Source organism: Aquarana catesbeiana, linkage group LG12 (assembly GCF_042186555.1).
Source record: "Aquarana catesbeiana isolate 2022-GZ linkage group LG12, ASM4218655v1, whole genome shotgun sequence".
In the NCBI taxonomy this organism is placed as follows: domain Eukaryota; kingdom Metazoa; phylum Chordata; class Amphibia; order Anura; family Ranidae; genus Aquarana; species Aquarana catesbeiana.
This window is the reverse complement of record NC_133335.1, coordinates 31,893,958-31,908,528: the sequence shown is the minus strand read 5'-3', so window position 1 is coordinate 31,908,528 and position 14,571 is coordinate 31,893,958.

Below are 14,571 nucleotides of genomic sequence, written 5' to 3'. Positions count from 1 at the left end.
AATTAAGGATTGCTTACTTACAAGTACACCTGAAGTTCTTAATATTTACATTTCAAAGATTACTTTTCAAACAATGTAAAACGGATTTAAACCGAAAACCAAAAGTGTTATATATTGCAGATTACTATTAGATGTGGTAGCTGCATTCATTTTCATTTTTAGGCTTTTTTCCTCTGTTTTCACCTAATGCTCTAGCCAGTAACACACCTCCTGTATTAGAGCCCCCCCCCCCCCTAATCTGGATGAATGAGCACGGGGGGGCCCCTTTGGATAGCAGCATTGTGAGTCTGGGGGAGGGGAGGGGAGTGTTAAATGTACTAGCAGATTTAGATACACTAACACATTAAAGCCAAATTCCAGCTAATACTTTTATAAGCAGTTATAGCAAACTGTTTTCCTTTTTTTTGGGATAAAGGTTATACATAAATAAATAAAAGCTGATCATTGCAAGCACCCCTGTCAGTGGTAAATGGTTTGCCTCAACTCTGTAACTGCTACATCTGCAAGAGCGCTTGTTCTTTTGAAAAAACAGCAGACTTACTAGCCAGATCCCCAGGTGAAAAGAAGGCCTAAGGCTCGATTCACATCTATGCATGTTGCTTTTGAGCGTTTCTGCAGTGCTTTTTGGGGTGCTTGCCGCATTTTTGAACATGTGTTTTTGCCGCGTTTTGCGTGTTTTTTTTTTTTTACACCGTGGTTGGTTAGCAACCAGCTATATACAGTGTAAAAAAATAATGTAAAAAAAATGCAAATCGCGGCAAAAACTTACGTTTTGGATGCGGGTCCATTGAATTCTATTACATGCATAACGCTGCATTTTGCATGAAAAAAAGTCCCCGACCCTTTCCAAAAAAGCAGAGGCACAAAGATGCATTGATGTGTTTCCATGTTCCATGGAAAAAAATTTCCATGCATTTCTGCAAAATGCATCAAAAAACGCATTAGTGTGAATCAAGCCTTAAAATTAAAACGAATGCAGCCATCACATCTAAGAATTGGTAAGCTGCAGTGTAATGTTTGCTTTTGGGTTTAAAAACGATTTATAGAAGGAAGGTTCATTTTTTTTTCACCTGAGCTCCAAAATGCTTATAATAAAGAGTTAAAGTAATGCCGCGTACACACGATCGGACATTCCGACAACAAAATCCATGGATTTATTCCCGATGGATGTTGGCCCAAACTTGTCTTGCATACACACGGTCACACAAATGTTGTTGGAAACTCCAAACGTCAAGAAGGCGGTGACCTACAACACGTACGACGAGCCGAGAAAAAATGAAGTTCAATAGCCAGTGCGGCTCTTCTGCTTGATTCCGAGCATGCGCGAACTTTTGTGCGTCGGAATTGTGTACACACGATCGGAATTTACGACAACGGATTTTGTTGTTGGAAAATTTGAGATCCAGATCTCAAATTTTTGTTGTCGCAAATTTCGACAGCAAATGTCTGATGGAAACAAAAGGCAGTACAGCACGTAAATATATACTAATAAAACAATAAATAAACGTCCATATGTCAATTGCAAAGGCAGAAAAGTCCAGCAGTTACTCCGGTGACTCAAGTGACATCAAAAGAAAGTTGAGTGACTGTAGTGAAAGAAACCTCCACCTTCGGTAGTACAAGCCGCTCACCTCAACAGATGGACCCCTGAGTGAATCAGTCAGGTCTAAATCAGCGGTTCCCTCACAGGGATAATGACAGGAGGAGATGCATATAAGACTGGTCAGACATCGGTAACTGGTAGGCTTGCAATGATCACATGGAAAAGATATAAAGGAAATCTAGTGCTCTCTGAATACTGCTTAAAAGGTTTATTTAAAAAAAAACAGTAGGAACACTTACAAGCATTGCACTGTACCCCAGTGCGAAGGATAAAGCATGGGAATGGATGGATGATCCACGAGGATAGACGAGCAGGGCGCGGGTGACGTCACGATCTAGTCACGTGGTACCTCCGTACGCGTTACGTCCCTAAAGGGGGCGGGACTTCCTCAGCGCCCTCATGCAGTGAATAAAATACATCACATAGTACACAAAACACTGGTTAGGCACACGTTTTACCATTTGATCATCCTAGATGTTTAACCCCTTCCCAGTCAGTGCCATTAGTACAGTGGCAGTGCATATTTTTAGCAACAATTACCGTATTGGTGTCACTGGTTCCCACAAAATGTCTAAAGTGTCAGTTAGTGTCTGATTTACCGCTGCAATATCTCAGTCCCACTATAATGCCCCGTACGCACGGTCGGATTTTCCGACAGAAAATGTTCGATGAGAGCTTGTTGTCGGAAATTCCGACCGTGTGTAGGCTCCATCGGACATTTTCCGTCGGAATTTCTGTCACACAAAATTTGAGATCTGGATCTCAAATTTTCCGACAACAAAATCCGTTGTCGTAAATTCCGATCGTGTGTACACAATTCCAACGCACAAAGTTCCACGCATGCTCAGAATCAAGCAGAAGAGCCGCACTGGCTATTGAACGTAATTTTTCTCAGCTCGTCGTACGTGTTGTACGTCACCGCGTTCTTGACGTTTGGAATTTCCGACAAGATTTGTGTGACCGTGTGTATGCAAGACAAGTTTAAACCAACATCCGTCGGAAATAAATCTAAGGATTTTGTCGTCGGAATGTCCGATCGTTTGTAAGCGGCATAAGTCGCTGATCCCTGTTATTACTAGTATTAAAAGAAAATCCATCACTTCCCCCTTGTCAGGACGGTGCTCTGCGCTGTATTACATATGCAGAGCTTCGTCCTGCCACTCTCCCTGACGATCAGCGGGTGCCGGAGGACATCCATTGTCCGGCACCCGCTGATTGGCTTCTGCTGTGATAAATGAGTGCCCCCCTACCAGGAAGTGCAGAATCACCTATATACACATGATTCTGTAAAGCGCGGCTGCCCTGTTGCTATGGGGCGGTTGGCAAGTGGTTATGAAAAAACAGCTTCCTAGCATCCTTTATATTTAGGTGCCTCCACTGACATCATTTCCTAAAAATATTTTTAGGGCTCCGAAACTTCCATCTTAAAAACACCATAGCTGGAAGGTAGGATCAAGCTTGGCTTTTACCAGAAAAGTCTATATTTCCAAATAAATTCAACTGCCTGCACCTTTGGACCTACTAACTGCTTTGATACGTGAAGAAAAAAAAGGTACACGTTTTTTACCAAGCAGAAGTCAATTACAAATCTGTACCAGATTTACTCTAAAACAATTTACTGGAAAGTATCTGCACCTAGCAGCATATGTGGATGTTGGTTTAGCTGTTAGTGGATCAGATAGCATTGTCTTTATTTCACAAACCTTTTATTACGTTTTTTTCTTCTTTTAGTGAACAGTTGGTGAAAGAAAGAACAAAAGTAGAAATATAGTAAGTTATACAAAAAGTGTTTTTTCAGCAGGAACCCGGGGAACACAATTCTAGCACTAATTGTATGTAATGGCAAGGGGTGTTGAGGTGTGCTAGAGGGTCCATTGATGCTGGGTTCTATTGTTAAAGGAGGTTGGGGGTGGTCTTATGTTGCTGGGGGGAGGGTCAATTGTTGCTGGGAGGGATCTTCTGTTGAAGAAGGGGTCTTTTGTTGCTGGCTGCTAGAGGGTCTATTAATGCTGGCTGCTGGGAGATCTATTTTTGCTACTGGGAGTCTATTGTTCCTGGGGTGAATCCGTTATAGCTAGGGGGCATTTTGTTGCAGGGGGTATATTGTTGCTGGAGGGATCTGTTGTTGCTGGGGAGGTGTATTGTTGCTTGGGGGGCTATTGTTGCTGGCTGCAGAGGATCTGCTTTAGTGCTTTTGTTAATATTAACACATTTCATACAAATTACCACAGATTGATAATTGATTCTGTTTTTTTTTTAAAAGGGATGGTGCTTGGAGGTGGGTAGGGTGTGGAACCAAGGGACGGTGCTTGGAGGTGGGTAGGGGGTGGAACAAAGGGACGGTGCTTGGAGGTGGGTAGGGGGTGGAACCAAGGGATGGTGCTTGGAGGTAGGTAGGGGGTGGAACCAAGGGACGGTGTTTGGAGGTGGATAGGGGGTGGAACCAAAGAACGGTGTTTGGAGGTGGGTAGGGGGTGGAACCAAGGGACGGTGATTGGAGGTGGGTAGGGGGTGGAACCAAGGGTCGGTGCTTGGGGGTGGGTTGGGGGTGGAACAAAGGGACAATGCTTGGAGGTGGAACCAAGGAATGGTGCTTGGAGATGGGTAGGGGTGGAACCAAGGGACGGTGCTTGGAGGTGGGTAGGGGGTGGAACCAAGGGACGGTGATTGGAGGTGGGTAGGGGGTGAAACCAAGGGACAGTGCTTGAGGGTGGGTAGGGGGTGGAACCAAGGGACAGTGCTTGGAGGTGGAACCAAGGGACGGTGCTTGGAGATGGGTAGGGGGTGGAACCAAGGGACGGTGCTTGGAGGTGGGTAGGGGGTGGAACCAAGGGACGGTGCTTGGAGGTGGGTAGAGGGTGGAACCAAGGGACAGTGCTTGGAGGTGGAACCAAGGGATAGTGCTTGGAGATGGGTAGGGGGTGGAACCAAGGGACGGTGCTTGGAGGTGGGTAGGGGGTGGAACCAAGGGACGGTGCTTGGAGATGGGTAGGGGGTGGAACCAAGGGACGGTGCTTGGAGGTGGGTAGGGGGTGGAACCAAGGGGCGGTGCTTGGAGGTGGGTAGGGGGTGGAACCAAGGGACGGTGCTTGGAGGTGGGTAGGGGGTGGAACTAAGGGACGGTGCTTGGAGGTGGGTAGGGGGTGGAACTAAGGGACGGTGCTTTTAAGGAGGGTAGCGTGCGAAGACAAGGGATGACTTGGAAGAGGGAAGTACCTGCACCTATTGTCTGAGAAAAAAAATCCATGGTTATCAATATCCAATGGCACACATTCAATAAGTGTGTATAGTGTTACTCTCGCACTACCACCATGTGTATATGCAAATTTATGAGTCAGACAGCTGCTTACTCTATAGCTCATCTGTGGCTAATTAGTATAAAATTAAATAATTAATAGTGTAGTGCTATCAATCAATATAAATCAACTTAAACATGTGCAATGGTGACTGCAATTCCTGTGTAACAGTGCAAGTATTTATATCATGTGTCTCAGGAATGGACACCAATAAATCCATATATAAATATCAAAAAAAGGTGACATATGCAATTATAGTAGGTGACAATAATTCCTGTGAAAGGTGCAAACAATTCTATCATGTGTCTCAAGGCTGGACACAAATCAATCCTCACAAAAATTAAAAACAAGAAAGCAAACGTAGATTCCTTCAATATTATACGTCCTTAAAAAAGTCTATAATGTGTGTGAAATTTTGGGGTATAGAACCATATAAAAGACATTGGAGGGGGAACCATGAAATCAGGACCCTCAGCCAGCTTGAATCCAAATGGATATTCCTTATGGATATCTTCACGCCACAAGGATTAAACATAGAATTTGATCTTAATTGCTTTATCAGTGATTTTTTATTATGAGCGAGTCAGTTTAATTCTTTCACCCCCTTTATACACATATTTCATTAGATTTTATTACTACTTATATCATCACTATTGGTCACCATGTCAATGCATGACAAATATTTGAGCAGTTAATATCATTATGTACTCCATTGTTATATGGAAGTACCTACAATCATTGCACGCTTCAAGATCCATATCTTCCTCTCTTTGTATTCGCCCATTCATTATTTAGCTAGTAATCAGGATAGGATTCATTCAATTTTATATTTTATATATTTTATTAGAATTTGAATATGTTTTATTTATGTACTGTATTATTACGGTCCGGTTGCTGGCTGTCTCTCATGATATCCCTGGGCTCCGGTTTCACATATAAGTAATAGTTTCACCACCAATTACTCATGATATATATGTATATCCCTTCACTTGGAATCACAGTTACAACATTCAAATAGGGTCTCCATTAAGATGGCTGATGGGAGCATGTAGATCACCAGCAATATGGCGACAGGCCAAACCTCTCTTGATCCATTAGAAAATGGCCACCACATCACACCATCTATAATCATACAAGGCTTCAGAAAAATGGCAGCCATCATCGATTAACCGCTTACAGACCTGAAGATTTGGCTGCTTAATGACCAAGCCATTTTTTGCGATATGGCACAGCGTCAGTTTAACTGGCAATTGCACGGTCATGCGACGCTGGATAGGACTGACTTGGGGAGAAGACATATTATTGTTCCTGCTTACTAGGAACAAGCAATAACGCGTAGGGTGAGAGCGGAGGTATACCGGAAGTGACGCCAGTTAGAATACGAGTTCTGCACTTGTGGATTTTTGCCAGTTTTCAGCTTTTAAATTTGAGTTGTAGCTGTTCTGCTTAACCGGTCCCAACCATGTCACGCAGATATACTGCGGCACAATGGTTCTCCTGGGGGAAATCCTAACCTATTTCAGCCACCAGAGGGCGTGCGCGCGCCCGCTGCATGAACGCGTGCACGAACGGGGATTTGTGTGTTTAAACACACAAATCCCTGTGCTGTCAAAGGAGAGGAACCTGTCAGGAAAGACGTTCCAGCAATCAGAATGGCAGAAGAATACCTGTGTGCAGGGTTCCCATTAAAAGAGCCGCCCGGCGCACGCGCATGCGCAATGACGTGCGAATGATGGCGCGCAGGCGCACCTTGTGACAGCACTTGGCACCAAGAAGCACTATTTAAAGGAGACTGTCACCTTGCTGCCTTGCTGTTCGGTCTACAGCATTTCCTGAGACCCTTGCTGCTTGTTATACTGCTTACCTGATTCCTGTTACCCAGGCTTGCTCTTGACCATTCCTGTTCGCTGCCAGTCTCCGATCCCGGCTTGTCCTGACGTCTCTTCTGCCTCTCCCTTGGTCCCTTTGCTGTCCGCCTGTTACCGACCCAGCCTGCTCCAAGACTTCACTTGGCTACTGCTTCTGTACCTTATCTGCCCGCCTGTGTATGACCCGGCCTGCCTTTACCTGCTTGTGTTCCGAACTACAGAACACCTCCCTGCTGTTTGCTGATCTCAGCTACCATTCTGATCCTCCTGAACTACAGAACACCTCCTTGCTGTCTGCAGTCTTCAGCTACCAGTCGGATCCTCCTGAACTACAGGACACCTCCCTGCTGCGTGTTGTCTCCAGCTTCCAGTCTGTTCCTGCTTCCTGCCTGTTTCCTTCTCCAGTCTGCTACTGGTCTATTCACAACGCATCAGAGGTTCAGATCAGCCCCTGTATCAGCTAACCAGTCAGACACTTGTGCCCCTTTTGCACTCCCAAGCCCCTGTCTGCTCTATCGGGGGAGCCAGAGGTATACGAGAAGCCGCTCCCTGCATTCTGGGCTCAACCACGTAACAGAGCTATATCGTTTGTTCCTACTAAGTAGGAAAAACGATATGTCTCCTCTCCTAGTCAATCCTATCCCCCCACAGTTAGAACACACTGAGGGAACACACAATTAACCCCTTGATCGCCCCCTAATGTTAACCCCTTCCCTGCAAGGGACATTTACACAGTAATCAGTGCAATTTTATAGCACTGATCGCTGTATAAATGCCAATGGTCCCAAAAAAGTGTCAAGTCTCTGATCCGTCCGTCGCAATGTCGCAGTACCGCTAAAAATAGCAAATCACCGACATTACTAGAAAAAGAAAAAATGCCATAAATATTTCCCATAGTTTGCAGACGCTATAACTTTTGCGCAAACCAATCAATATACGCTTATTGCGATTTTTTTTTTTTTTTTTATCAAAAATATGTAGAAGAATATATATTGGCCTAAACTGGTGAAGAAATTTGTTTTTTAAAAAAATAATTGGGGTATATTTATTATAGCAAAAAGTAAAATATATATATTTTTTTTTTCAAAATTGTCGCTCTTTTTTAATTTATAGCGCAAAAATTTAAAACCGCAGAGGTGATGAAATACCACCAAAAGATAGTTCTATTTGTAGGGAAAAAAAGGACGCAAATTTCGTTTGGGTACAGCATCGAACGACCGCACAATTGTCAGTTAAAGCGACGCAGTGCCAAATTGTAAAAAGTGCTCTGGTCAGGAAGGGGGCAAAATCTTCCGGGGCTGAAGTGGTTAATCAATTTGTTTTAAATGTTATAACACTGTGGGAGTAAACTCTTTTACACACCCATACCTGGAGGACACAGGAAAGGACACCGTATTAACACTGCAGATACCACACTACTAAATACAAAGAGGAAAGTGTTGGGAAAATTACCCAGAGAACCTCCAGAGACAACATGACTACATTACATCATCCCTGATGCCGTGTACACACGTCCGGTTGTGCCGTCAGAATAAACTCCGAAGGTTTCTCCGACGCAATTCCATTCAAGCCGTCTTGCCTACACACGGTCAACCCAAAGTCCGACCAAAGTCTAACAGTCTAGAACGCGGTGATGTACAACACTTACGATGGGACTAGAAAAAGGAAGTTCAACAGCCAGTAGCCAATAGCTTCCGTCTCGTACTTGCTTCAGAGCATGCGTCGTTTTTGGTCCGTCGGACCAGCATATAGACGATCTGTTTTCCTGATAGGAATTGGTTCTGTCGGAAATATTTAGAACATGTTCTATTTCTAGGTCCGTCAGAATTTTTGAAAAAAAAGTCAGATGAGGCCTACACACGTTCAGAATAGACGATGAAGAGCTTCCATCTGACTTTTTCTGTCGGACATTCCGCTCGTGTGTACGCGGCTTAAGAGATACTACCTTACGCTGTATACTAAGTACATCTCAGGTGAGAGGCTAGAAATCACAGAGGTGACACAGGAAGAAAGGGGAGATGTCACCTATTATTATGGGTATCCACAAGCTTTGGTGAGGGATACACATTTATTATAGACTTTTATAAGGATGTACAATATTCAAGGAATCTATGTTTGCTTCTTGGATACTGTCATCTTTACTTGTTTTTAATTCTTGTGAGGATTGATTTGTGTCCAGCCTTGTGATGCATGATAGAATTGTTTGCACCTTTCACAGGAATTATTGTTTATTGGTGTCCATTGGTGTCTAAAAGGGGAAGAGGGAGCAGTCAAGGTTTATTGATGGCTACTATGGTCTAGCCATTGAGTCCATATCTTAAGAAATATATCATGATTATCATCAGAGGCGTAAGCAGAACCTTCAGGGCCACAGTGCAAGAAACCATGAAGGGCCCCTCCAACCCCCTTTCACAGGAATTATTGTCACCTACTTTCATTGCATATGTCACCTTTTTTGATATTTATATATGGATTTATTGGTGTCCATTCCCTAGACACATGATATAAATACTTGCAATGTTACACAGGAATTGCAGTCACCATTGCACATGTTTGAGTTGATTTATATTGATTGATGGCACTACACTATTCATTATTTCATTTTACACATTCAATAAGGGTGCAAAACAAACCAGATAATGAGCTAGGCATAATCTGTTTGTCAAGGTAGCCTAAAGTGGGAATTTCTCCCCAAAACAGGAACCCTGTGCAAGAAGGTCATATCACAATTGTTCGCTGAGAAGGGACAAGGTGTGTACATTTAGGCTGTACCACTGCAAGGTGTTTAATGTAATGGGAAGGCAAAAAAGGAGAGAGCACGAAAATGAAAAAAATATAGAAATAGAAGGATCTGATTTCACAAGTATATAGAAGGTAAGGAGCGGAAGAGGGAAACGTAAAGACTGAAGTGAACGGGACCTAGCCAGATGTTTGGTTCCAATGTTAATTACGTGGACAGTCTAAAATGAGAAGAGGGAGCAGTCAAGGTTTATATGGCTATTAAGGTCTAGCCATGGAGTCCATATCTTAAGAAATATAGCATGATTATCATGAGAGGCGTAAGTAGAACCTTCAGGGCCCCGGTGCAAGAAACCAAGAAGGGTCCCTCTGACCCACTGGTCTGGGGGCCCTTTGCTCTGGTTCCAGGGCAGCCATTTAAAGTTTAATATGGTGTTCACATTTATAAAAGCAACCTATATATCCTTTATGTAATAATTATAATATTTGGGATCCTTGTTTTTGCATGTGAATGGAATGCAACAACCTGTGATTCCCATACCCAGTCTTTGACAAGCCATATCTTGACCTGAGACAACTACATATAGGTCTGACTGTGAATAAAGCATTACCATACAGGAAGCCATCAGAACAGCGGTATACCATCCACCCCGGAACACTGCCCTAGATAAACACCTGAGCACTGATGGACAGTACCCTGAGGAGGCTGCAGGTGGCAGATCTGGCGATGTGGGAGAACATGAAGGACCACTAACCTTGCAGTGACAGCAGCAGAGACAGCGCTAATGCGAGAGGGCAGGGATCGGTGTGGCGGGGGGGGCAATTACAAGAAACAATGCCCTGAATTGCTCTCCAAGCAGTAGCTAAAAGCTGTGGGAAGGAGAGGAGTAGAAGCAGCTTTCAGCTGCTGCATGGAAAGACATTCAGGGCATCAATTCTTGTAAATCCCCCCGCCACACTGATTATCTCCTTCTGTCCACAGGCCCCCCTGGAGCATGGGCCAGGTTGCAGTTGCAACCTTTGTGACCCTGGTAGTTACGCCACTGAGTATCATTGAGTATTGTTGTGTCCCCAGCGCACACTGACAGGATTGTGTCAAAAAAGCCTTTTGTTGGGCTACAGCCTCAAACCCCTGTACAGCAATACAAAAGTGGTAGTAGTGTTTTTTTTCTGACAAGTAAATAGCAATAAACATAATACAGTAATTACTGCTATTTAGTATAACTTAAAGTCTTGAATGTAGAATGCTTGTTAGAAACATAAAGTTCAATCCTTAAACCACATCTGTCCTGTGTGAAGCAAAATCACACTGTTGTGGAGCAGATTAAAGCCGATGGACATGTAATTTTAATAATTCTGCTATTGCCAGTTAATGTGATGCCCTCCTTTTCATGTTCATCCAGCAGAAACTGTGCAAGTCCTTTGTGTTTGGTGATTTAAAATGGCTACGAATGGCTATGCTCACAAAGAATGTTTTAACTACATTGTAAGCCAGACCCTTATAAACTTGCAAGAAACAAACCGCTATTAATTAGCTAACTGCTGCACATCCAAGTGCTCATATCTTGAAGTTAGTCTGCTTTTATTCCTCCGTGACCATCTATGCATCAAGAACCACATTTTTTTATCTGGTCACTAAAAGTATTTGGAGATAAAGTTTTGACAGAATAAATGATTAGTATATTTTATTCATACATTGCCATATTACTTAAGGGATTAACAATGAATAATAAAAGACCTTGGACAGTAACAAGAGATCTGACTCATAAGGCGAAGAGTGCCATGTCTATATAAGTTCACATTAAGAGGGGTATTCTAACATTGGACACCACTGTGGCCTATTGGTTAGTATTGTTGCTTTCCAGCACTATGGTTTCTGGTTCAGGTCCTGGTCCGCACACTCTATGATGGAGTTTGCATTGTTCCCACCCACCAGAGACATGCCAAATTGGTATGTGAGATATGGACCTTAGATTGTAGGCTCCTTGAAGGCAGGGACTGATGTGAATGTGCTGTATGTAAAGTCAGTGCCTGATATAGAGGTAGCACGCCATACACCAGACCCGGACATCTACAGGATACATCCATCCAGGGCTTGGATATTATCCGTCCGTTATCTGTCCACTATCATTGTCTGGCGTCCATTTAACATTCTATTGGATTTAATTGCCTTTGGTGCTCCTTGAACATGGAATCATTCCATTGGAACTAATACTTATGTAAATACACCCAACTGTCAGCCCCTGATGAAGGTATGTGAATACTGGAAACGCGTCGAGTATCAGGGTACACTACCCCTTGGAGAGTACATATGATGATCTGTATTTGTGCATTTTTTTGTCCTGTTTTTCATTTGATGTGTTTCATGTATTTATGTAATGTGTAGACAATACACGTCTTTTATTCTAGATCATTAAAAGATATTCTTTTATCATAGAGTTGGTGGTCTGTCAAATTTCCATTTAGGGGGTATTTTTCCTTGTTTTTAAGGGTAACAGTTTGTCGCCATTCCACTACCGTGCGCAATTTTGAAGCGTGACATGTTGGGTATCAATTTACTCGATGTAACATTATTTTTCACAATATAAAAAAAAATTGGGCTAACTTTACTGTTGTCTTATTCTTTTAATTCAAAAAAGTGTATTTTTTCCAAAAAAAAAGTGCGCTTGTAAGACCGCTGCGCAAATACGGTGTGACAAAAAGTATTGCAAGGCCGCCATCTTATTCTCTGGGGTTTTAGAAAAAAATGTACAATGTTTGGGGGTTCTAAGTAATTTCCTAGCAAAAAAAAAAAAGTTTTTAACTTGTAAACAACAAATCTCAAAAAGAGGCTCGGTCCTAAAGTGGTTAAAACATGGTCCATGTTGATGACTTATTCCTTTTTGAAGTGCCAGTTATGGATAGATATGGATGTTTAGCCAGTGAAGAAAGCAACAGTCCCTCTATACATGAACTTGTTCTTTCTGCAATCCCATGCCTTCTTCTGTAGCTAGTAAGTCTTTTTTTTTTTTTTTCTGTTCTTCGTGCATCCTGCTCCTTTCTCAGCATTAAATGTATTTGTAAAGCACAGTCAGGAGATAGCAGAAATAAAATAATCCCAGATATTAAATCCCTCTCTCCGGTATTGGCTGGAACGATGAACACAAGTCACCTGTGTACGCTTCGCTTAGCAGAGATTTAAATCACTGTGTTTTCCTGTGAATGTCCCGCACTGGGAGATGTCATATCAGGTTTGATTAAATGACGAAGGAGAACATGTTACACTTCATTACACAGCAGCTTTTCTTCAGGGGGCTCGTGGGCTGAAATTAAAACGAGCTGAGGTACATGGAAAAAACAACTAGTTCCCATCTCAAGACTCAAGGCATTTTAGGGTAAAGATTATGATTCTAGGAGAGCAGAATGGCAGGGGGGTGGTGTAGAGCAATGCTGGGTATTACACCAATCCACCTTTGTTGCTCGCTTCATCATTTTGCAAATGGTTTAATCTTTTACATCTTTTATCTTCATCAAAGAAAGGACCAGTTCTTGTTTATTCTTATTGTGAGCAATGCATTAGAGTTCTATTGGGAAGTGTCCCAGCACAGGGAATGCATGAGAGGCATAGCTCCCAACCGTCCCTGATTTTCCAGGGACTGTCCCTGATTTGGAGCAACGTCCCTCTGTCCCTCATTCCTCCTCATTTGTCCCTCATTTTGGTCTATATAGATGTATATAAAATGCACTTTTTATCTATCAAACCTTTCATCTGATTTCTAAATTCCTGGATTTGTAAATTCCAAAAGCCAATATAAAGGAATAGTAGTGGTTAAAAAAAGCACTTGTGGGTTTAACCAATCTTGTTTTTTTTTTTGTACAATTCTCCTTTAAGGGGGCGTGGCAAGGGGGGTGTCCTATGCCTGTATACTTTTGCTGATAGGTGTCCCTCATTCCCATCTCAAAAAGTTGGGAGGTATGTGAGAGGCAGCACTTTGCCCAATACCTGCTCACCCATAGGTGTGCGCAGCCTATTGTATTAGGGTGTGCACCTCAAAGCTCCAACACATATGCCTTTGTGACATATTAACCGGCCTCTTCCCCACTCGTCATCCTAAAACAATGGGGGGGGGGGGGGGGGGGCAGGTGAGCACACAGGGGGACCTGGGCAGCAGAAAGAAAAGGAACTGGGACAAGAGGGGTGGCATACATTGGTACCAATCCCCTGTATTTTCCTCCCATGGCAGCTGAATATCGGCGAGAGGAAGAGGGGGAGAAGCCTACTTTCAGCTGCTGCAGAAGAAAATACAGATCGGTCCCTTAATTTCCACTCCAGCCGCCTATCCTGTCCAAGTTCTGGGGGTCGGCAATTAAGGATCGCCGCTTACCTGTCACCTGCCCACAATTGATGGGTTGCCAACTCCAGGATTAGGGTGTGCCCAGGCACACCTGGCACACCCCTTGCGCACGCCTATTTGCTCACCTAATGTGCTGGTAGCAAGCTTCACTGTGTGGGGTTCTGTAACATGTTAGTAATCTGCTGATAGTTGTCCAATCTTGTACACATACAAGGGAACTGTAAGCATTAAAGTAGAACTAAAGGCAAAACTTTTTGTTTCATTTTGAATAAAGTACGGGAGGGTTGTAACCCTTGACAGCTTTTTTTTTTTTTTTTTGCCATCTGTGTCCCCACTGGGGAGATTTCCCTTCATATCCTGTCCCCTAAGCAAGATGGGAAGTGAGAGGAAATCCCTCCAAAAATGAGGAAATCCCTGATTGTCACCAGGGTCACCAGAACTAGTGTCCTCATTGGAAGTTTCCCCCTCTAATCCTGTTCTGGGGACAACCCAACATTTTGAATTTTCTTTCACTTTTGGTGATAATGGTAACAAATAAGGCGGGTAAATCTCACAAAAAATGGCAAAGACAGCAATAAAAACCCGACTGGTACCCTAATCCCTCTCTACTTTTTTCAAAACTAAGAGTTGTTTTCTGTCTTTAACCACTTCAGCCCCGAAAGGATTTACCCTCTTCCTGACCAGAGCACTTTTTGTGATACGGCACTTGCTTTAACTGACAATTGCACGGT